The sequence below is a fragment of the Panthera uncia genome, chromosome X (genome assembly GCF_023721935.1).
Source record: "Panthera uncia isolate 11264 chromosome X, Puncia_PCG_1.0, whole genome shotgun sequence".
Lineage (NCBI taxonomy): Eukaryota > Metazoa > Chordata > Mammalia > Carnivora > Felidae > Panthera > Panthera uncia.
In genome coordinates, this window is record NC_064817.1 from 18,289,784 (window position 1) to 18,312,155 (window position 22,372).

General features: G+C 39.1%; 1 pseudogene; it reads left to right on the forward strand.

The window, feature by feature from the left end:
• The first annotated feature begins 8,897 nt into the window (after window positions 1-8,897).
• Window positions 8,898-9,916, forward strand: LOC125932341 (prostaglandin reductase 1-like; annotated as a pseudogene).
• Window positions 9,917-22,372: the final 12,456 nt, after the last annotated feature.

The following is a 22,372-nucleotide window of genomic DNA, read 5'->3' on the forward strand; positions in this document are numbered from 1 at the left end:
CATGCTGAAATAGATGCTCATTCTTATCTGACCTAACCATTGCCCCCACTTTAAATATAGATGTCTAGCTTATGTGCCTTAAAGTTGAAGTTGATTTTCACTAATGCTCTATGCTTTAAGGAATACTGAGTTATCACTTAAAACAGGGCCTACCATGAAGGCCTTACTTTTTTCTTTCTTGCCTGACTCTGAAAATGCCCATACTCCTTGAGTGAGACTACGTTTGTGGCCAGTCATCACATAGACTTCATGATATTCATTTATCTCATTGCTGTATTGGGCCTGGAGAGCACAGGCAAGGCACAATATGAAGCTTTTGGATAAAAGGAATAAAAGTATGGAATGGGGAAAGGATGAACATAAGAGCACAGTGGGCCAAAGCAAAACTATTGCAGAAGGCTTCCACTTTCCAAATTTTGCTTACATCTTGCTTATATTTAGCCCTTTGTGTTTTGCATTCTTGGCCGTCCCGGGAGCACTGCCATAGGATATTTTCAGCTAATACATTGTGGGAAATAGGGAAGGTGTTCGCGACTTCTTCAAGTAACAAGAAAACAACCTAACAAACAAAATTTCAACATGACTTTGCAGAATAGCAAACGCAAATATGGCTTCAACAATAAAACCCAGTTCAGTGCTAAAATAATTGAGTTTTAAAGGATGTCATATTGATAGAAAAAAATCAGTCGTGAAGATATCCTGTCCCCTTCACCTGAAAGACTTGCCTTGCTTCCATGCCTTGAAAGCATGCCTACCCCTTCAGGTCTAACTTTAAACCTTACTTCATGGTGTCTTCCCAAGTCACTCCAATCCTCCTTCCTACCCAACTGCATGATGCTCTGTGAAATATTTGACCTTCATCATTATTGTTGGTTGTATTTCTGTTGGATACCCATCATGTGCCAAGCATATTTTATCAGACTGAATCCTTGTATGCACACTCTTAGCCAGCTTTGAGTATCCTCATTTGACATGTAAGAGAAGAGAGGCCCAGAGAGGTGAATTAGCAATGCAGGTAAAATGGTAAAAGGTATAAAACACAATTCAGACATGTACAATGCCTGTTTTCTTACTGTTATGCTGTCTGTATTGTGTGTGCTGCTCATGTCCCTTGGGTAGACCATAAACTTTGTGAGAGAAGGAACTGTGTATAATACCTCTTTTCTTGTACTTCTCTGTATCACCCGCATCATCTTGAATAACAAAGAGCATGTAACATCATGCACATGGTTGACAAAGACAAGGAAAGGAAAATATGAGATAGAGAAGTCAACCAGTAGATTCCTACAAGTATTTCAGATTATTCCTGTTGAATTAAAAACCTAATAGAAGGATACATGGTTCATAAAAAGATTAAGAACAACTTTGCCTCAGTCTTTCTCTGTGTTTCCATGCATTGGTGCCAATTTGTGACTTAGTTAAGACTTCAGCTTTCTCACACAGTAATACAGAAAGCAAGTGATTGGGAAAACCGTTTAAAAGTGGGGGTTATCAATGGCATGGAGAAGCATAATGCAGATACATGTCTGCTTGCCTTTTATTAAAATAAATTGAAATGATTTATCTTCAAATGATAACAATACAAATGCAGACTCTTGGAAGTTCCCTTGAATACATAATGAAGAATTACCCTCACACCCACATTTATATCCTGTAGTGTGCACAGCATGGAGAGGAGGCCAGGAAAGTGACAACTCCTTAATTAGTTAGCGCTCAGTGACAAATTGGGGAAACTTGCTCTGGAATCTGTAGGGAGGGAGGAGACGGTAGATTGGTTTGAAAGTCTCTCTCTCTCATCTATTACATGTTTCACAAAGCATGTGTTTTTATTTCATTGTTAAAGACGTACAAACCCAAAGACATAAGATTCACTAAGTACCATGCTAAAAGCCAAATGAAGGGTCTTGCTTCATTTAGTACCCGAATCATCACTACTTTACCTATCAAGGCACCTGAAACCTCCTTTTACCAATTTTTCTTGTGATAGGACAAAAGCAATTAGAACCAAGTACCAAATTTTATTCATCAGTGCCCTTAATAGGTAAGCTGTAGAGAAAAAATATTTTATGTAATTTTTCTTAAAATATTACCCTGCAAACAGTTGTACCCTTCTTCTAGAGTTATGACTCAAATTATTTATTGAATTACATCAAAATGCCATACAGAATTTAGTAATGATAGCTGTATGCAATAATTACATGCTACATTGCCTCCATTGGAAACCATGGTAACCGATCAGTTACTGTTTCTGCCTGTCACCATAGCTGAGAGTGGCAAAGAGGAGAAGTAAGGTACTCTAGTCATCACTGCATACATTCAATCTTGAGATAACTGCAGAGGAGCTATTTATTCATAATTAAGCTAATATAATGTTTTAATTATAGCCATAATTTCCCCTGGGATTTATTTATGCATCCAATTATGAAAGGGGGTAAGGGGAGGGAGGGAGGGAATAAGAGAGGAAAAAGGAAGATGAGGGGCAAAGAGAGGGGGTAGGTAGAAGGAGAAAAGTAATAATATAGACATTTTTGAATAGCAACTTTTTTTTTTACAGGAAGAATTATAATGATAGGAACAAAAATATTTTCATAGAAGCCTGTAAAACCAGAGTTAACCAGGGACTTAACTTTTAGGATGGATAACACTTGGAGAACACCACCTCCAATCTCTTCCTTGTGATTCTGCTCTGAATCCTCCCTGATGAATCATCTAGCCTCCAGTGGCTCTGTGACATAATGTGACAGGGGACTCACTATACACTGCTGGATCTTGACATTGGTAGAAAGGTCCTCCAAACTCCATGAATCAAAATCTACCTTCATACATCTGGCCCTTTCAACCTCATGATGCCCAGTTTGGGACCACCTAAACCATGCCAGGCTTGCTCCTTCCTAATTTGCATTTACTCTTAGCTTTTGCATTTATTCTTCCTTCTATCTGCAGTGCTCTTCCACTAGCTCTTCACATGGCTGGCTCCAGTTTGTCACTCAGCTCAAAGGTCGTCTCCTCAGAGAGGTCTTCCTTGACCACCTGACTCCTCAAATTAAACTAGTTTCCTCCAAGTCTCTACTACCTGGAGAACATTTATCATATTCTGAAATACTGGCATGTGTTTAAGTGCACATTACCTATACAAATAATGAACTGTTTACTACATAATCGCTGGCTTGTTACCTCCTTTAGAACAGCTACCTTGTCTTTTTTTTTTTTTAATTGAGAGAGAGAGAGAGGGCTCAAGCAAACAAGGGAGGGAGGGGGAGAGAGAGAGGGAGGGAGGGAGGGAGAGAGAGAGAGGAAGGGAGAGACAGAGACAGAGACAGAGAGACAGAGAAGCGAGGCTCATGCTCAATGTGGGGCTTGAGCTCGCCCGATATGGGCCTCGAACTCATAAACCATGAGATCATGACCTGAGCCGAAGTCAGATGCTTAACAGACTGAGCAACCCAGGCGACCTACCTTTCTTGTTCACAAAAGCAATCACAAGCCTAGCTCCTTACTCAACCCTATGTGTAGTCTTTGCTCACCAAACAAATAAAGGTACAATATATTTGCCTTTCGTCCTTTTCTACTTTTATTTAATGGTATGTACAGCTCAATAACATGTGTATAGTAGGTATGCAATGAATATTTGATGAGAAAAAACAATGGAAAAGGCTAACCGATGAAATTTGAAATCCTTTTTTCTAGCAACACCCTGCAAAATAGTTGAAGAGAACTATCCTACCTTATTTGAGACTCCTCTCAATGTTATACATCCATGATTTCTTTAATCCTTCTTCTTAGGAACTATTTTCAACATCTCTCATCACTTAATTAATGTCTTTTGGGCCTGCCAGTTTATTAATACTCCATCTTAAAATCTCACATACAGAAATGAGTAAGAGTTTTCAGGTATTATCTAAGCAGTGCAGTCATCATTACTAACAGACATGATTAAAAACAAAAAAAGTAAGGCTTGCTCAAGCCTAAGGCCTGCTCAAGCCGTGGTCAACAAGCCAGCCTCCCAAAATGTTGTTACTATCTTGTCTCTATAATGGTAACCTGAGGCAAGTGTGAAACAGTGCAGCTCTCCTTGAGTTTTACTGTGCAGACATTTTCCCTCAGGATCTAGTTAAAATGCAAATTCTGATTCAGTCGGTCTGGGGTAGAAGCCTGGGATTCTATATTTCTAACAAGCTATGATCTATGGGCCATACATTGAGTAGCAAAGCTATACTGAAATGCCGGACCAGGAAATAAGAGAGCGAAATTTGGACTGCAGTTCTAACATTTAATAGCAACATACAGATGGACAAATTCAGTAGTTTTCTTACCCGTAAAATAAGGATAAATCTAAGTGTTTTGGTGAGATACCACAAGAATTGCATAAGATAATGAATGTAGTTGGCACATAGTGGGGATGTAACATATTTTTTTTCAATGAACGGGCTTCTACCAATACAGGCTGGAGGCTCAAATCGGGTTTATAGGCAGAAAAAATAAGTAGCTTTGTTCTCTCCATAGAAATGGCTTCTAGGCCAAATTTTCTCTCATCCAGCATTTGTACACTTGGTATTTTTTGAACCTAAATACAGGACTTAACATTTATAACCATTAAATTTCATCTTGTTAGCTTTGGCCAGAGTTCCAGCCTGTCAAGATTGTTTTGAATTAAGATTCAGTTACTCAGCGTATTAGCTATCGCTCCAAGCTTTATGTCATCTGCAAATTTGATAAGTATGCCTTCTATGTCATTATACATATCATTAAAATGTTGAGGAGGACAAGACCAAGGGCAAAGATATTATACATCTTATTTGTTTTGAAAGAAGGACCATACATGGGGTGGGATAAGGAGCTCAAATTGTTTGACAAATTACCAATCCATTAAACTAAATACTGTCCAGCTTACATTTCTCCATTTTTTTCTCTACACATATTCCATAAAATATTTTTTGTTAAATATATTAATTAAATCAAAATGCATCATGTCTATAAAGTTTTCTCTCATCTTTCCGCCTACAATTCAAGCTGAAAAGTGAAACAAGATTAGTCTGACATGACTTATTATTAGTGAACCTATGCTATTTCATATTAATCATGGTTTTCTTTACTAAATATTCAGTCACAATGTACTTACAACCTATTTTGTAATTTCAACAGACAAAAATGACTGTTACAGTCATTGGTTAACATGTATTCTGTGACTACAGATATTTCTTTCTAAAATTCTCAAACATATTTTATATCTTTTTATCACATACAAATCCTTTTCCCTGTATCCTTGTAGAATGGATCCTGGAACTACCAGTTCTGAAGACAGCTTCATTTAGAGCAGCTAGGCAAGCCTTAATGCTGACATAGTTTTTTGCTTACTTCCTTCTAAACAGCTTTCATTCTATTTGCTACACTTTCACTACCATTCTCCTCAAAATGAAAAAACCTAAGAACTGAATAATTCTAATTTTTGTTTCTTCTATAATCCACCTTTCTTTCAGAAATGCTTTAAATTTTTTTATTGAAGTATAGTTACAACACAGTGCTATATTAGTTTCAGGTGTACAGTATAATGATTCAACAATTCTTTATATTACTCCCTGCTCGTCACAGTAAGTGAACTCTTAATCCCATTTATCTCTTTCCACCCACTCGCTCCCACCTCCCCCCCCCCGCCCCCGGCAACCACCTGTTTTTTCTGATTTAAGAGTCTGTATTTTTGTCTTTTTTCTTTGTTCATTTATCTTCTTTCTTAAATTGCACCTATGAGTGGAATCATATGGTATTTGTCTTTCTCTGACTTACTTCACTTAGCACTGTACCCTCTAGGTCCACCCATGGTGTTGCAAATGACAAGATCTCATTCTTTTTATGGCTGAGTAATATTACAGGAATGAATAAAGAAGATGTGATACATATAAACAATGAAATATTGCTTTGGGGAATGCTTTTTCCAAATCTAGACTCATGAGAGATCTCCCTTTACAGTCACAATAGTTTTTGTAGATGGTTGCTTCTCCAGCAGTACATCAAAGATCCCTGTTCCTTTTCAGTTATCTTTCAACTCTGCTTTTTTAAAAATAATTTATAGTCAAGTTAGCTAATATACAGTGTATACAGTATAGTCTTGGCTTCTGGAATAGTTTCCCGTGGTTCATCGCTTACGTACAACACCCAGTCCTCATCCCAACAATCAACTTTGCTTTAAAATAAGTGGTAATGAGATAAAATCCTTATTTTCCTATGTGAAAACACTTTTGGAATAAATACTGATCTTTTTACGAGCAGTAACAAGTGTTGGTGAGGATGTGGGGAAAAGGGAGCCCTCATGCGCTGGAGGTAGGAATGTAAACTGATAGAGCCACTGTGGAAGCAGTATGGAGGTTCCTCAGAAAATTAAAAATAGAACTACCATATGATCTAGAAATTCCACGACTGGGTATTTACCCAAAGAAAACAAAAATACTAATTACAAAAGATATATGTACCCCTATGTTCACTGCAGCATTATGTGTAATGGCCAAGATATGGCAGCCTCCCAAGTGTCTGTCAATAGATAAATGGATGAAGAAGATATGGATATATATACATGTGTGTGTGTATGTATATAGATAAACACGTGTGTGTCTCTATATACATATGTATATATACACACGCGTATATATATATATATATATACACATATATATATATACATATGTATATATATATATACATACATACACACACACACACACACACACACACACACACACCCTGGCTCTTTCAGATTCCTTGGACCTCCACTGGTGTTGTCACCATTCCTTCGTAAGCCTCTTTTTAATATCTTACATGTTAGACATAAATGTTCTAGGTGACACTGGACTCTCCTAAAACCAGAGATGGACATTCTAATGGGAGTAGGGTCAGGCCTAACTGCAAGTGCTTGCGAGTTACAGATTCCAAACATGACTAATGGCTGCGTCAACATAGAACCAAGGAACATGACGTAGTCAGGTGCATGTGTGTGAGCATACACATGTGTGAGATGGTTCAGTTAGCTTGTTCTGATGTAGAGTAACAAATCAAGATTCCTATCTATTTTAAACAATTCATTTGATAGACACAATGTGATGGTGCACATATACAAATAGGGAAGATGTAGCTGTACAATGACCACAAAGCTAGTAAAACATGGAGCACAGATGCCACCTCATCTTATGAGACTCCAAAAATCATTATGACACAAGAAATGAGCACGGGCAATGGATACATAGCTAAGTACAGAAGGGGGAGGGAGCATGGGAGTTTAGGGTGATGCAGAGAATCATATGGAAAATACACTCCCCAAATACTTTTCTAAGTATTTATCTTGTTTGTCATATCCCTTCCCTTCTTAAAACCTGAAAGTTGTCCCAGGTGCTAAATTTTCCTTTGAACCTAAAGGCCAGATGTTTGAAGTAGTTTGAGAAGGACTCGAACAACTGAGTTTGGATGATACATAGCCAACAGCCGTGCAGCCGAGAGAAATTCCCATCACATCATAGAAGTGTCCCAGAAAAACACCCACATGTTGTTTCTGCCACCGCCCTCTACCTGACACCCATGACACCAACCTCTCCCAATGTGTCTCAGAAGAACCAAGGTACTTCACCACCCTGCATATCAAAAGAACCACTGAGCCACGGCACATGGCACTTGCTCCCAACTTCCTAACCTCCGGTGTGCAGATACCCCTTTGACAGACTACTGGATCCCATGAGAAATGTCAGCTTCAGAGGAATCTGGGGGATGTGATCTTGAATATTCCCATCTTTGGGCACAAGAAGCCAACTAGAAGCAGACTGAAGTGGTGGAGTGGCACTGAGCAAGTCTGTTGTGTGATACATAGCGGGAAAGTTTCTATATTCCCCTTATCCCTTTTAAGAAAATCATTTCACATGTCATGCAAACTCCTGGGATTGCTCCCACATGCACTCCCTAAGGAAAGACTTGATCAAAACAGGTGCCATCTCACTGTGTTTGTTTTCTTCTAAGATGTTACAAAGCAATGAATGTTCAGTGTACACGTCACCAGCCTTGTATTTTTCCTACAGCTTGTTTCAGGAGCAATTAAAGGCTTGAGGCTTTTGGGTTGTGTTTTTCATGTTTACAAAAACGCTGGTGGTGTTGAAAGGACAGATGAATAGGCTAAGTGTGCAGGGAAAGCAAAGGCAAAACTTTCAATTCCATTAAGCAGTGCATAAACTTACCTTTATTGCCGGCACAATCTGCCGCCAGCTTTAAAAACAATAACTGCATCTTTTCATTTCTCTCTCTTAAAAAATTATTTGCCCCTGTTCTAAAAGAGCCAAATTTTCACTTTTTTCTACCCTTCCAAGAATTTATGAATCTCAGAAGTCAATGATCAGAAGAAAAGGAGACCGCTGGAAGTAAACATGAAGTATAGATGTGGGAGGTAAAGGAACAGAAGGAAACTGAAGGGTATTTTACAGTTATTGCTGATACCTTCTCCAGAGTGGAAACCCAATGTTTATAATTCCTAAATTAAGGCCTCAATATACCATTAAAACACTGTATTTTTATATCTGCACAAGTGATTAAACCATGTGTGGCTGAGTCCTAAAATTACCATGAAAAAGGAGGTTTGTGCTTTAAGGGTCTTACCTGCCTCTACTTGGGCCCTAAGATATCTTGGTGAATGACATCATCCTTAAATATATTTATTAAATGAAAGATAATCCATCTAGCCCCAGATTTAGTGGGTGTCTCTAGGTAGAAAAAATATGTTTGTCCCTTCAAGATACACAGAGCTGGCCATCCCTCATAGAAGAATTACTTGGCTATCCCACTGTCCATTGCTCAAAAGATACACAGTTAGGCTCAACCCCAAACACCTTCTCTATCTAGGGAGTGTAACCCACGGACTCTCGAACTTCAGGATGGTTTATGCTAAGAGCTGGACCCTGAAGAAGCACTTCGAAGGCAGATCCACTCATGGTAACTTTGAGATGAAGACGGTTAACTCCCACCCTTAAACAATGGAGAGGTCCTGCTGGAAGCTTTGTTCCTCCACAAGAGTGACAGCCAAAAGACTGAACGAGGGTAATATGATGATGGGGAAACAAGTGGCCACAGTTGTGCAAAGTAAAAACTCAGCCTTCCCAACAGGAACTATGGTAGTGGCTTCTTCAGGCTGGACAACTCACTCCGTTTCTGATGGGAAAGATCTGGAAAAACTGCCTGCAGAGTGGCCAGACACGTTACCACTATCTTTGGCTCTGGGAATGGTTGGCATGACAGGGCTAACAGCCTACTTTGGCCTACCTGACATCTGTGGTGTGAAGAGTGGAGAAATGGTGCAGGTTAATGCAGCACTGGGAGCATGGGGCTCTGCTGTGGGCCAGACAGCTAAGCTCAGAACCGCAAAGTTGCTGGCGCAGCAGGGTCTGGTGAAAAGCTCGCCTACCTTAAAATGCTTGGATGTGATGGTGCCTTTAACTACAAAACAGTAGAGTCTTTGGAAGAAACTTTGAAAAAAGCCTCTCCTGATGGTTATGATTGTTATTTTGATAATGTAGGTGGAGAGTTTTCAAACATTGTTATCCCCCAGACGAAGAAATTTGGAAGAACTGCTATATGTGGGGCCATCTCTGTATATAATCCTACTCGCCCACTTCCCCCAGGCCCACCCCCAGAGAATATTCTCTATCAGCAACACCGCATGGAAGGGTTCATCATCACCCGCTGGCAAGGAGATGTCTGCCAGAAGGCTCTGAAAGACTTGCTGAGATGGGTATTAGAGGGTAAAATCCAGTCCCATGAAAACATCACTGAAGGGTTTGAAACCATGCCAGCTGCATTTATGGGAATGCTGAAAGGCGCTAATTTGGGGAAAACAATAGTGAAAGCATGAAAAAAAAAAAGACACATGGAATCTAGAATTCATTTGGATGATTACCACATGTCTTTTGAACCATGCCCCATATAAAAATATATACTACGTTCATTATCTAAAAAAAAAAAAAAAAGATATACAGTTGAAGCACCATAGGAGTTAAAGCACTCTATAAGAGGTTACTATATATGCCTGCATATTAGTCAAGTCATTTAAAGTCATGAATACTGAGCTTCAGCCCTGGAATTTCTGTTTAGGTCTACAGTACAGCCCCTCAATTTGCATTTCAAACAAACATACAGTTGAGGCTGTTGCTGCTTGTCTGTGGACCTTATTTTGAGAACCACTACTCAACCCATGCTAGTTTTACATCAGTGGTTCTCAAGTGTGGTTACACATTTTTTTTAATGTTTATTTATTTTTGAGAGAGAGAGAGAGACAGACATACAGACAGAGTGTGAGCAGGAGAGGAGCAGAGAGAGAGGGAGACACAGAATCCAAAGCAGGCTCCAGGCTCAGAGTCGTCAGCACAGAGTCTGAGGTGGGCTTGAACTTCATGAACCTCGAGATCATGACCTGAGTCAGTCAAGTCAGACACTTAACCGACTGAGCCACCCAGGCACCCCTCTGGTTGCACATTAGAATCATCTGGAGATATTTTAAAAACTAAAATTCTGGGGTTCTATCCCAGATATATTATATTATAATATCAACAAGGGGACCACCAGAGTGCCCTGCTCATAGTTCTTAATGTTTTTCTTGTGATTCTAGGGTGAAGGCAGGGACGAAAACACGGGTTTTAAATGTCAATCAACTTCTGCTAAAATAATGAGTTTTTTTTTTAATTTTTTTTTTTTTTACATTTTATTTGTTTTTGATAGAGAGAGACAGAGCACAAGTGGGGGAGGGGCAGAGAGTGAGGGAGACACAGAATCCGAAGCAGGCTCCAGGCTCTGAGCTGTCAGCACAGAGCCCGACATGGGGCTCGAACTCACAAACCGTGAGATCATGACCTGAGCCAAAGTCGAACGCTTAACCGACTGAGCCACCCAGGTGCCACCAAAATAATGAGTTTTTTTAAAGAGGTGAATCCATTTGACCTTGATTCTGTAATTATTCCTGGGGCATGTAACCTTACATTTGCAAATGATGATACATGAATAATTTGTGGAAATCACTAATTTATGCCTACAGGAAAGAATAGAAAATAAAGAAAGAAAACTGTTCTAATCACGCCAGAATGAATGGATTTTTTCAGCATGGGTTAAAGTTTCTACTAGCAGTATCACATGGAGTGAAATATCCTGAACAATATTAGTGGAAGACAAAATAGTATCTTCTGGAAAACCATGATAGATGGCCAAAAGGAGTGACTTTCGTGATCACATAGACAATGATGCGGAAGGTACAGAGTCTGAATAAAATGGTTCAAGAAATGTGAGACCAGAACAAAGCAGTTTTCAAAAAATAATTGATATCTTACATAATGTGATTTTACATATGCATGTGTAACTCCATTAATACATTTGACATTTTCAGCAGATATGTGACCAATCTACATCCCTAATATTTTATGGATACAACTTAGCCACCATCTTTTATTTTCCCCAATAATTAATTTGGATAGTATGTTCTATTCTACACAGAATTTTTGGCTAAGAGAATCAGTGATGTATTTCTGAAGGAGATGGCATTTGAGCTGGCCTTCATACAATAACCAGGTAGGTAATCAGCAAGTAATTCAACAATAGGGACATCTCTTAGGCAGAGGAAACCACATTGAGTGAAAGAATGGTAGTAGAAACAAAAGGTGAGTTGCAAGGATGCCAAGCTGACAAAGTAATACACTGCACTAAATTATGGAACCTTTAACATCAGTATAAGGAAATTTTACTTTTACTCACAATAAAGGATGGCTCCTCTAGTATTGGAAACCTGTTTATCGTTCCTTACCCCTCTTCAGCCCTTACTTCTCTTGAAAGAGACCTTGAACTTTCAAAGATGATTCCAAATGCTGGCTTAATACCTGCATTGCTTACATAATTCTATAGCTATAGACTCCCACGGGCACTTAGAGATTCTGAAGAGAATTATTTGTCACATGAACTTAGTATTTCGTTATCTATTGGGGTGTAGCAAGCCTCCCATCATTTAGGGGCTTACAACAACAATTTATTATCTTCCATAATTCTGTAAATTGACCATGCATCTCTGCTTCACATGACGTTGGCTGAGACCCTTGGATATCTGAAAACTCAAAATGGCTACACTCACATGGCTGGCTATCAAATGGTTGCTCAGCCAAGGTTTACAGATGAAGGATTCATTCTCCTCTGGATAGGATTCACCACATAGCTACTTGGGTTTTTTTCCACAACATGGCATATGGGTTCTAAAAAGGTCCATTCCAAAAAGGCAAATGAGGAAGCACTAGATCTCTTAAGGTTCACTCTTGGATGCTACATAGCATCCCTTGAGCTATATTCCATTCCTAACAGGTCACAGGGACAGACAGGACTCAAAGGGAGGGAAAAGAGATTCCACCTACTGATGGAGGCATGGCAGGTCACATAGCAAAGAGTATATGAGATGGGAGATAGACTTGAGGCCATCTTCGAAAACACCATCTACCACACTTATACACACGAGTGTATGAACTACGCCACACACAGAGACTGCAAGACTCAGCAGTCAACGTGATTAAACATTTGTGCAAAACGATGTAACAACATTTATAAGTCGTCTTAAAGACTAATGAGGAATTAAAAATTAGCTCAGACTGAGTAAAGATCTACCCTGCTGTTCATCAGGATGAAATATGTGACACCGAAAGAACGAGCTGCAAAGTTATCTGCTCAATAGTGGGACTGAACCATAACAAATTTCAAGTAGGAAGGTAGGGCTGAGCCTTCATTTACTTTTCCAAAACACATTTTTTCCCTCAATTTGATTATGATAGCAAAGGTGACAGTGGCAGAAGGAGCTGGAGTAGAATCCAACAACCAAAAAACTCATACCCACCATTTATTGAATTCTTTATATGGAGCACTGGAAGCCATCATTTAATTCAAATTCAACATTTAATTCTCCCAGCCATGTGCTCACTTTGGCAGCACATATACTAAAATAATTCTCACATCCACCGTCTGAAAAAAGAACTACCATCTCAATTTTACAGAAGAGAAAAAAAAGGCATGAAGAGGTTATACACTTTACCCAAAAGACATAGCAAGTCAGAAAGACAAGGCTCTAACTCTAGGGCTGGCACAAGTTTTCTATAAAAGGCCAGATGGTAAACGTTTTTGGTTTTGTGCGTTATGAAGTCTCTGATGCAACTACTCAACTCTGCAGCTAGAGCACAAAAGCAGCCATAAACAATATGTAAACTAAGGAGCATGAGTGTGTTCCAATAAAACTTCATTTACAAAAACACACAATGGACCAGATTTGCCCTATAGGCTATCATTTTTTCATGAGTTATTATCCAAAACCCATCCAAGTGCCTTGACTCAGGTTCTATTATAAAAAAAAGTCTCGTCTATCTTTACATCCTTATACAACATCTGGCACAGAGCCAGGGATTCATAGGCACTCAATAAGTATTTGTTGATGGGATGACCAATGGATAAATGAAACCAAGGTATATCGAGTGTCTTCTATTTCCCAGCCACTGTTAAAAACACTTGATATAGATCAGTGAACAAAATATATAGAGATCCCGGCCTATGAAGGATTAAAATCTATAAATTCCCAAATCATACAGAAAGACTATATTCATTTGCTATTGCTGCCATAACAAATTACTACAAACGCAGCACCTTAAAACAACCAAATTTATCATCTTACTGTACTCTAAGTCAGAAGTCCAACATGAGTTTCATCAGACTAAAATGAAGGCACTGACTGGGCTATGTTCCTTTCTGGAGGATCTGTTTCTTAGCTCATCATGGTTCTTGGCAGAATTCAGTTCCTTAAACACAGATCCTTATCTCTCAGAACTAGCAATGGCTCAATGAGCTTTCTCCTGCTGCCATCCTTCTCTCAGACTACAGCTTGGAAAGGTTTTCCAATTCTAAGGACTCAGGAGATAGGACTGAGATCACCTGGATGATTCAGGCTCATGCTAAAACCCTTAACCTTAATCATTATCTTCAAAGTCCTTTTGCCATGTAAGGTAACAGACTCATGGGTTCTGGAGATTAGGACCTGGACGTCTCTACGGGACCATTATTCTGTCTACCACAAATACCATGACAGAATTTTGTATTAAATCTGATGGATTTGATTTTTGTCACTGGACTGTATTTCTAATGAGCTAATATAGGATTTAAATTCTATTTTAATATATGTAATAATCCATTCCTATCAAATAGAACAAATTATACTTTCCTCAAATTATACTTTGCCCAAACCTGTGGACTTAAACCTGATGATTCTTGACCCAGCCCTAAATAATGGTGGAGTGTTTCATAGTCTCTTACCTACCATTAAAAAAAAATTAAAAGCAAGCTGGACATACTGTGAGGAACTTTCCCCTTTGAACACACACTTTCCACTGGATCGTGCCTACAAAATAAGATTCCTGTATTTCATTGACCTGAATCTTTGTCCCTGACCTTGCCATGTTAGTCCAGGCCATTTGACTTTGCCCAAAGCCTTGGTTTTCTGATTTGCCTCTCAATCCCTTTGCACTGATCAGACTATTGGCTGAAAGGTGACATCCTCTCTGACCGGTGGCAACTCTTCCAAGTGTGCTTATGTTCCAGGCACTGGTCAGGTCCCCATCTAACTGAGATAGACAATACCCAGCTATAACACAGGACTCTTGGCTCCAGGAGGGGAACTCATTCAAGACACATGGTGCTATGCCCAACCACTTAGTGATGACAGACACTATCTAAATTGGCCCAAATTTCCAGATTTCACAGTACTGTGGCTTGGTCTGCTCCTGAAACCCAAGTCTATGTGTATTCTTCAACTCCCCTTTAAGGCCTTTAAGCTCCCCCATGCATTCTGCTTAACTTTCAATCACCTACTTTCAATCACCATAGTGTGCTGGTTACTGTAAAACAAAGGGTAAAAAAGGAGGACTGGATTTCGCCAGGGAAATAAGACCTATTGTTTTAAAGGAAAAGTTCAACTTTCAGCGCCAGCCTTTCAGAAACCCTCACCAATGAAGCTGCCCCAGGCCAGGGGAGAAATTTCTCTATAAAACCTGGAATTAATAAAGACTTCTACTGAGGTTTGAAACTTCCAGATCTAGAAGAAAGAATATTAACCCCTGGAGTCTTAAAGATCTGGTTTTCCAGCCAGGATATGCTACTTACTTTGACAATTTTTTTCTTTCAACGAGGAAATGCAAGTAACACCTACCTCATATGGTTATTGTGAAAATTAAATGAGATAATGAGTATGAAGGCACTTTATAAACTGCAGATGTCAGTTGGTAGCTTTATGACGAACCTACTAATGCCTGCTATCTCCACTGCAGCAAATATTACAACTGCGCAGGGTGTGGGGTGAATATTTTAATGCTAATCATTCAGATTCATTCACGAGACCATTTACTTTTGTTTTACTATGTTAGCAGACATCATTTCATTCTAATCTTGTCCATCAAGTTACATTTTGGACAATGTTCAGTCTAATTGGACCTGCCAATATTAGCCTTGGCTCTACATAAAGATTCATTCAACCACCTTCTCTGAGAGCACAAGCCAACATTTGTGCATATTTGTGTCATAAATCATATACTAACAAGATGCCAAAAGCAGTCACCTCTTTTATGAATCAGTCTCTGATTCCCAGGAATGAATTAGCCCCTTCTTTCTCTATTTTCCATCACGTGTTGCCAACACTATCACAGCATTTATAATATGGCTTGGCAATGGTGTCTTTGACCTTCTTCCCCACGAGATTGCAAGCAACTCTAGAATGGAGATTCAGTCTTCATATTCTTATTTATGGTACACAGTAGATAACCAATACACATTTACTGCAGCAAAGGAAGAAGTATGTGATAGCCAGGCACAGGGGACTGTGCCTCTTGTAGAGCTACATTACTCTAGCATACTTGAGGTGTTCAGAGATTTCAAATACAGGAGAAACAAAGTAATGAAGAACTATTCTTACCAAAAATTCCCAATTAATCTTTCTATAGCTTGTTTAAAAGGTGTTATTGGTTGTTTGTAAGTGTAATGTAAATTAGATTAATTATTCCAAACACTTCACATTAGAGAGATGTAAAAGAAGCAGTTTATTTCATTCTCTCAGCCTCTAAATGGGATGTTGTATGCCTTCTGGAGAAGAGGACAGCCTGGGATTTATTTAGAGAAGAAATTCAGTGTTACAAATAGAACATAGATGTACTGATGTGAGAGAAGATCAGAGAGGGAGAAATTTTTCCCATTTAGAAAGCTGATACTACATGAATTTTAAGTATACTTTTTCAAAATTATAACCTCATCTACTATGATATCATATACCTTCCTAGTTCATGTTAATATTTTAGGTGAAAATTAACCATGTAACCAAGGGATGAAATGCAAAAAAATTCTGTGCTGTAGGTTGCTCTTTTTGAAGGCACTCTTACCAGTGGAAAATAAGATCCTCTTGAGCCAGATGTGAGTGCATCCTCACTTTTCCAATGACCACCAAACTACAGTCTCATGCCTCTCAAATTCTAACATGTATACAAATCCCCTAAGAGTCTTGTTCAAATACAGATTCTGACTTAGTAGGTCTGGGACAAATCCTGAGAGTCTGCATTTCTAAAAATTTCCCAGGTGGTGTCCAAGCTGCTGGTCTGCAGACCACTTCTTGGGGAACAAGGTTCTAGTAGACAACGTGAATTCAAAAATTCACCATCATTCAAATTTCTAAGGTAAACCGTCATTGTGTTTCTCCTATTCCAGTAGGTATGAAGATTTGCTCTATTAACACCTTGTACTTAAGAGAATAATTGCTTTAAGTAACACCCTTGAAACAGACTGAACCTTTCAGTTAGTCTGAAGTTAATCACTGTATAAAATGTGCCTCATGCGATGATTAAGAAATGATAATGTCTTTCCCTTGGAACATAAGTTCTGTTTAACCTAAAATTTCCTTTTAAAATTCCTTTTTCTATGATGCAATTCACATGTGGCTTCTGAGATATGTTACTAAGGGCAATCTGGTAGTGGTGCACCATAGAGTCCAAGAATCCCACCCAAAGGCAAAGCTGAAATCCCCTTAATACATAGGAATAAAAAAAGATTGTGATTTCATGGGAGCATCTCCCAGTAACGAGATAGCTCTTGGGATGAAGTGACTGACCCGGAGAGCCAGTCGAGACAGCCCTTAATCGGTAATGACAAATTCAAGAGCCTTAAAAGTAAAAGAAGCTATGTTTTTCCAGTGCTTGCCATATTCGATTTTAGCCATGCCCTTGAGTTATAAAACTTCATTCTCATCAATCCATTCTCCATGGAACCAAAATCACTTCTTTTGACTAAGGATTCAAAAGTATAATTTTTAAACCAAAAGGGTAAAACTACAGACACTAGACAGCATAAATTCTTCCACAGTAGTATTCAAAATCTGTCAGTCCTCACACTCAATTTGAAAAATTTCCCACTGTCACTAATCTTCTTTGTTCTCTGTTTCCTCTCTGCCTTAATCAGCTGATATACTATATAAAGTTGTGCATAAATTAGATTTCAATGACAGAAGTCTTATTTTAAATCCATTTCAAGTAAGTTAGTGTTTTCTATGAGGAATTCTATGTTAAGAAGTAAATCATCCCCAAATACCTGCCAACATATGTTTCGTAAGTTTCATACTCCTATATCTCATTATTTCAGTGCAGAATATATCCGTATTTTCACTTTACACATGAACCAAATATCTCTGCTTTAATTCAACAAAGGGAAACTAACATCTGTGGTATGGAGAAATACCTGCGGCTAGCAAGAGAAGGCAAGCAACAGCAGGGCTGGAAGGGCAAGGGGAGAGATCAGTCACCAGGAAGAACAACATTTGTACAGAAGGGCCATCCTGTTCCCTTTAATACAGCTGTAGAGCCACTTCCCTCCCACTGGCCAAACCCAATTCCAATTGGTAATTTCCACAGAGGTCAGACTCCTAAAAGAGCAGGGTAGAGAAGAAAGATGGAGATGGACCTATAGGGCCCAAAAGGAGCTGTAGGCTTAGCGGGAAGTAAGGGAGCAGGCGGCAAATAGGGGCATTAAAGGAAAAGTCACTTACTGAATGTTGAGACCACTCATCTTCTCTCTGCCATCAGCTCCAGAATTTCAGCAGCCAAGCTGTGATGCTCCAAGCAGGAGAATGGATGGTTCATCTCTGGTGAATAAATATAAAATGAAAAGCTAGATTAAAAATTTGGAAGATAAAATGAAAAAAAATTTTCCAAAATGCAAAGCAAAATACACAAATGAATCATGAAAGAGAAAGGAAAGCAGAGGGTCAAGTCACAAGTTCCAACCTTCAACATGACTAATAGTGACAAAGTCCCAGAAAGAGAAGAGAGAAAAAATGGAGAGAAAACCATCAAAAATTAAAATTCATAAATTTCCAGGTGGATTTCCAGATTAAAAGGACTCACCAACGACCCAAAGTAATACATTAAAGCAGGCCCTCAGCAAAGGAGCACTGACATGGAATTTCAGAACCCTGGGGAAAAAGTGAATATACTACAAACTTTGCGGGGTTGAGGGCAGCAGGATCAGGAATTAGGCTGTTTCTGACTTTTGTTTTGTTTTGTTTTAATGTGTGTTTATCTTTGAGGGAGAGAGGCAGAGCATGAGCAGGGGAGGGGCAGAGAGAGAGGGAGACACAGCATCTGAAGCAGGCTCCAGGTTCCGAGCTGTCAACACAGAGCCCAACGTGGGGCTTGAACTCATAGACTACAAGATCATGACCTGAGCCAAAGTTGGACGCTCAACTGACTGAGCCACCCAGGAGCCCCTGTTTCTGACTTTTTAACAACACAAGAAGCCAGAAGGCAATGGAGCGATGTCTCCAAACTTTTTTTAAGAACATGACATCCGGGGCGCCTGGGTGGCTCAGTCAGTTGAGCAGCCGACTTCGGCTCAGGTCATGATCTCGCGGTCCGTGAGTTCGAGCCCCGCGGCGGGCTCTGTGCTGACAGCTCAGAGCCTGGAGCCTGTTTCAGATTCTGTGTCTCCCTCTCTCTGACCCTCCCCCATTCATGCTCTGTCTCTCTCTGTCTCAAAAATAAATAAATGTTAAAAAAAAAAAATTAAAAAAAAAAAAGAAAAAAAAAAGAACATGATATCCAACCTGTAATTCTATACTCGGCCAAGCTACCAATTAAACACAACCTTTTTCAGGTATGTAAGAAAGATCTCCAGATTTTATTTCCTGGCTTCCCCTTCTCATTTAGCTACTAAAATACATGTTGTACCAAAATGTAGGGTGTACACCAGGATAGAGGAGGAAGTATCATGCAGAAAACAGTAATCTCAGAAACCAAGGTATCCTGGAATGACACATATGCACCAGTAATGGAAAGTAACTAGTCCAATTTGGAATTTAACAAAATACCTGCTGTGTTGGAATGCATTAAGGCAAGATTTAGATAATTTGGGAAAGGAACCAAACTACTGACAAGTACAGAAAAAATAAAGTAATTATAATACAAGGCAATTATTAGCTTCAGGGGAAAATATGTTACAATAAATGGAAAAAAGATTAACTTTATATTATGCGGCTCATTTATGGATAGTGTTTATATAGTTAGTCCAATGTAAACACTGCAAGCGACATCAACTTACACTATCATGGAACTATATCAGGAGGACAGAGAGACAGCAAGTCTGAATGTATATGGATGGAGAGAAAAGGAAACTAAGTCTTCATTTTCCTTTCTGGGATGTCAACCAGTAATACTCAAGTCTGGGAAATCAAGAAGTATAAATACAAACACGTTATGTAGAGAAATGCACAGAAATGCCCAAAGATAACAACTGAAAGATGATTGTGTTTTTCTGTAATAATTTGTACAGAATATGTAGAAATACATTTCTTTCTGCATTAAAGACTTAATGAAAATCTTAAAATATATTAAAAATATAAAAATAATTTTCAAAATTTAAAGGTTAAATACTATAAAGAATGGGTTTGTGTCATTTTGAGGTATGAAACCTCACAAATGGCATCATGCAATTCTTACCTTTCTTTTCATGATTGTTTTTTAATTTGTTTACCTGCAAAGGGAAATGTTGCTTCACATTTCATAAATGTGATTAAATAAAGTTTGTTAGAGGAAATGATCCTGCCTGTTATTTTGTTTAATAAAACATGAATGAAGAACCTAGAAGATGCATCTCTGAGAATTTCTACAATGACTATCAGATTGATTAATCTCTATACCAGGATTACATTTTCAAGATTCAAACTATTTTTTTTTTTGTTAAGATTGAAACTACTTATAAAAACAGGTATCATTCCAAGGACTTCCAGGGAAGAAGCCCGAGTAGGAGAAGCCTAAGCTACCCTCATCCCACCGATAGGACCAGGTAACACCCACATCAGTGTAAATAGCCCAGAAAATGCCCTGAAGACTGGCAGAACAGACTCTCCACAGCTAAATATAGAGAAAAGGCCACATCAAAAGGGGTAGGAAAGGCGGAACTGTGGAGGGGAACTAAATGGACCCATAAGACTGTGGGAAGTAGGGATGGTGTAGGCACCCAGAGGGCAGACGACCAGACCCCATGCACAGGGGATCCACACAGGGGAGATGGATTCCCCGTACGTTTGGCTTTGAAAACCAGAGGGGTCTAACAATGAGTGGAGCTGAACCACTAGAACTTTAATAGTCAGTTGGCTGTGTTTTGAGAGAGACTGGAGGGCAGAATCATTGCCCTTAAAGATACAGCACAACAAACAGCCCCTCTGAGATTAAGCATAAGAGCAGCAGTTTGAAAAATGCCTGGGGTATAAGGGAGGTTTATTTACTCATCTCAGAGCATGTGCTGGAGGCACAGGGATGTTTGGGGGAATTCTCCACGAACATCTCCCTCACCTATGTCACAGTCTCAAAACACAGACACCAGCGGGAATCAGTACAGGAGGAATCCTCTCCTACCTTGCTAACAAAGAGAGCTCTGCTCCCCACGTTCTCCTGCAAACACACCCCTTCTAACACCTCCATGGCCAGAGCCCATTCAAAGCAGTGGCACAAGCCTAGGGCCCTGCAAGCACCCACAACAGAGGGCAGCACCACTCCAAAGTGACTCCTGCTCCCAGGAGCAGGGAAGATAACCACACACACCCGTCCAACTGTGGCCCCAGCAAGGGGCTGGGGGCAGACATCTGGTCTGACTGCAGGCAGAAGAAAGAAAATTCCAAACATTACCCTCATATTAAAACCACATAAAGACACCACACACAAAAAAGAGAACTACAGGCCAATATCCCTGATGAACATACATACAAATATCCTCAACAAAATATTAGCTAACCAAATCCAATAATACATTTTAAAAAAATCATTCACCATGACCAGGTGAGATTTATTCCTGGGATGCAAGAGTGGTGCAAAGTTTGTAAACCAATCAACATGATATATCACATTAACAAGGGAAAGGATAAACACCATACGATCATTTCAATACATGCAGAAAAAGCATTTGACAAAGTATACCATCCACTCATGATAAAAACCATCAACAAAGTAGGTTTAGAAGAAACATACCTCAACATAATAAAGGCCATCTATGAAAAATCCACAGCTAACATCATCCTCAATGGGGAAAACGTTGAGAGCTTTTGCTCTAAGGTCAGGAACAAGACAGGTATGTCCACTCTCACCACTTCCATTTGACATAGCGCTGGAAGTGCTAGCCACAGCAATCAGAGAATAAAAACAAATAAAAGGCATCCACATCAGCAAGAAAGAAGAAAAACTTTCACTATTTTCAGATGACATGTTACTATATACAGAAAACCTTAAAGACTCCACCAAAAACCTGCTAGAACTGATAAACAAATTCAGTAGTTTCAGGACACAACATCAATGTACAGAAATCTGTTGCATTTCTATACACCAATAATAAAGCAGACAAAAGAGAAATTAAGGAAACAATCCCATTTAAGATTGCATGCAAAATAAAAAGATACCTAGGAATAAACTTAAACCAAGGGGTGAAAGGCCTGTACTCTGAAAAGTATAAAACACTGATGAAAGAAATTGGGAATGACACAAACAAATGGAAAGACATTTCATGCTCATGAATTGGAAGAATATTATTAAAATGTCCACACTACTAAAGCAACCTACAGATTTAATGCAATCCCTATCAAAGTACAAATAGCATTTTCACAGAACTAAAACAAATAATCCTAAAATTTGTAAAAGAACTTGAATAGCCAAAGCAATCTTGAAAAAGAAACTGGAGGTATCACAATCCCAAATTTCAAGATATACAACAAAGCTGTACTCATCGAAACAGTGTAATACTATCACAGAAATAGGCACAAAGATCAGTGGAACAG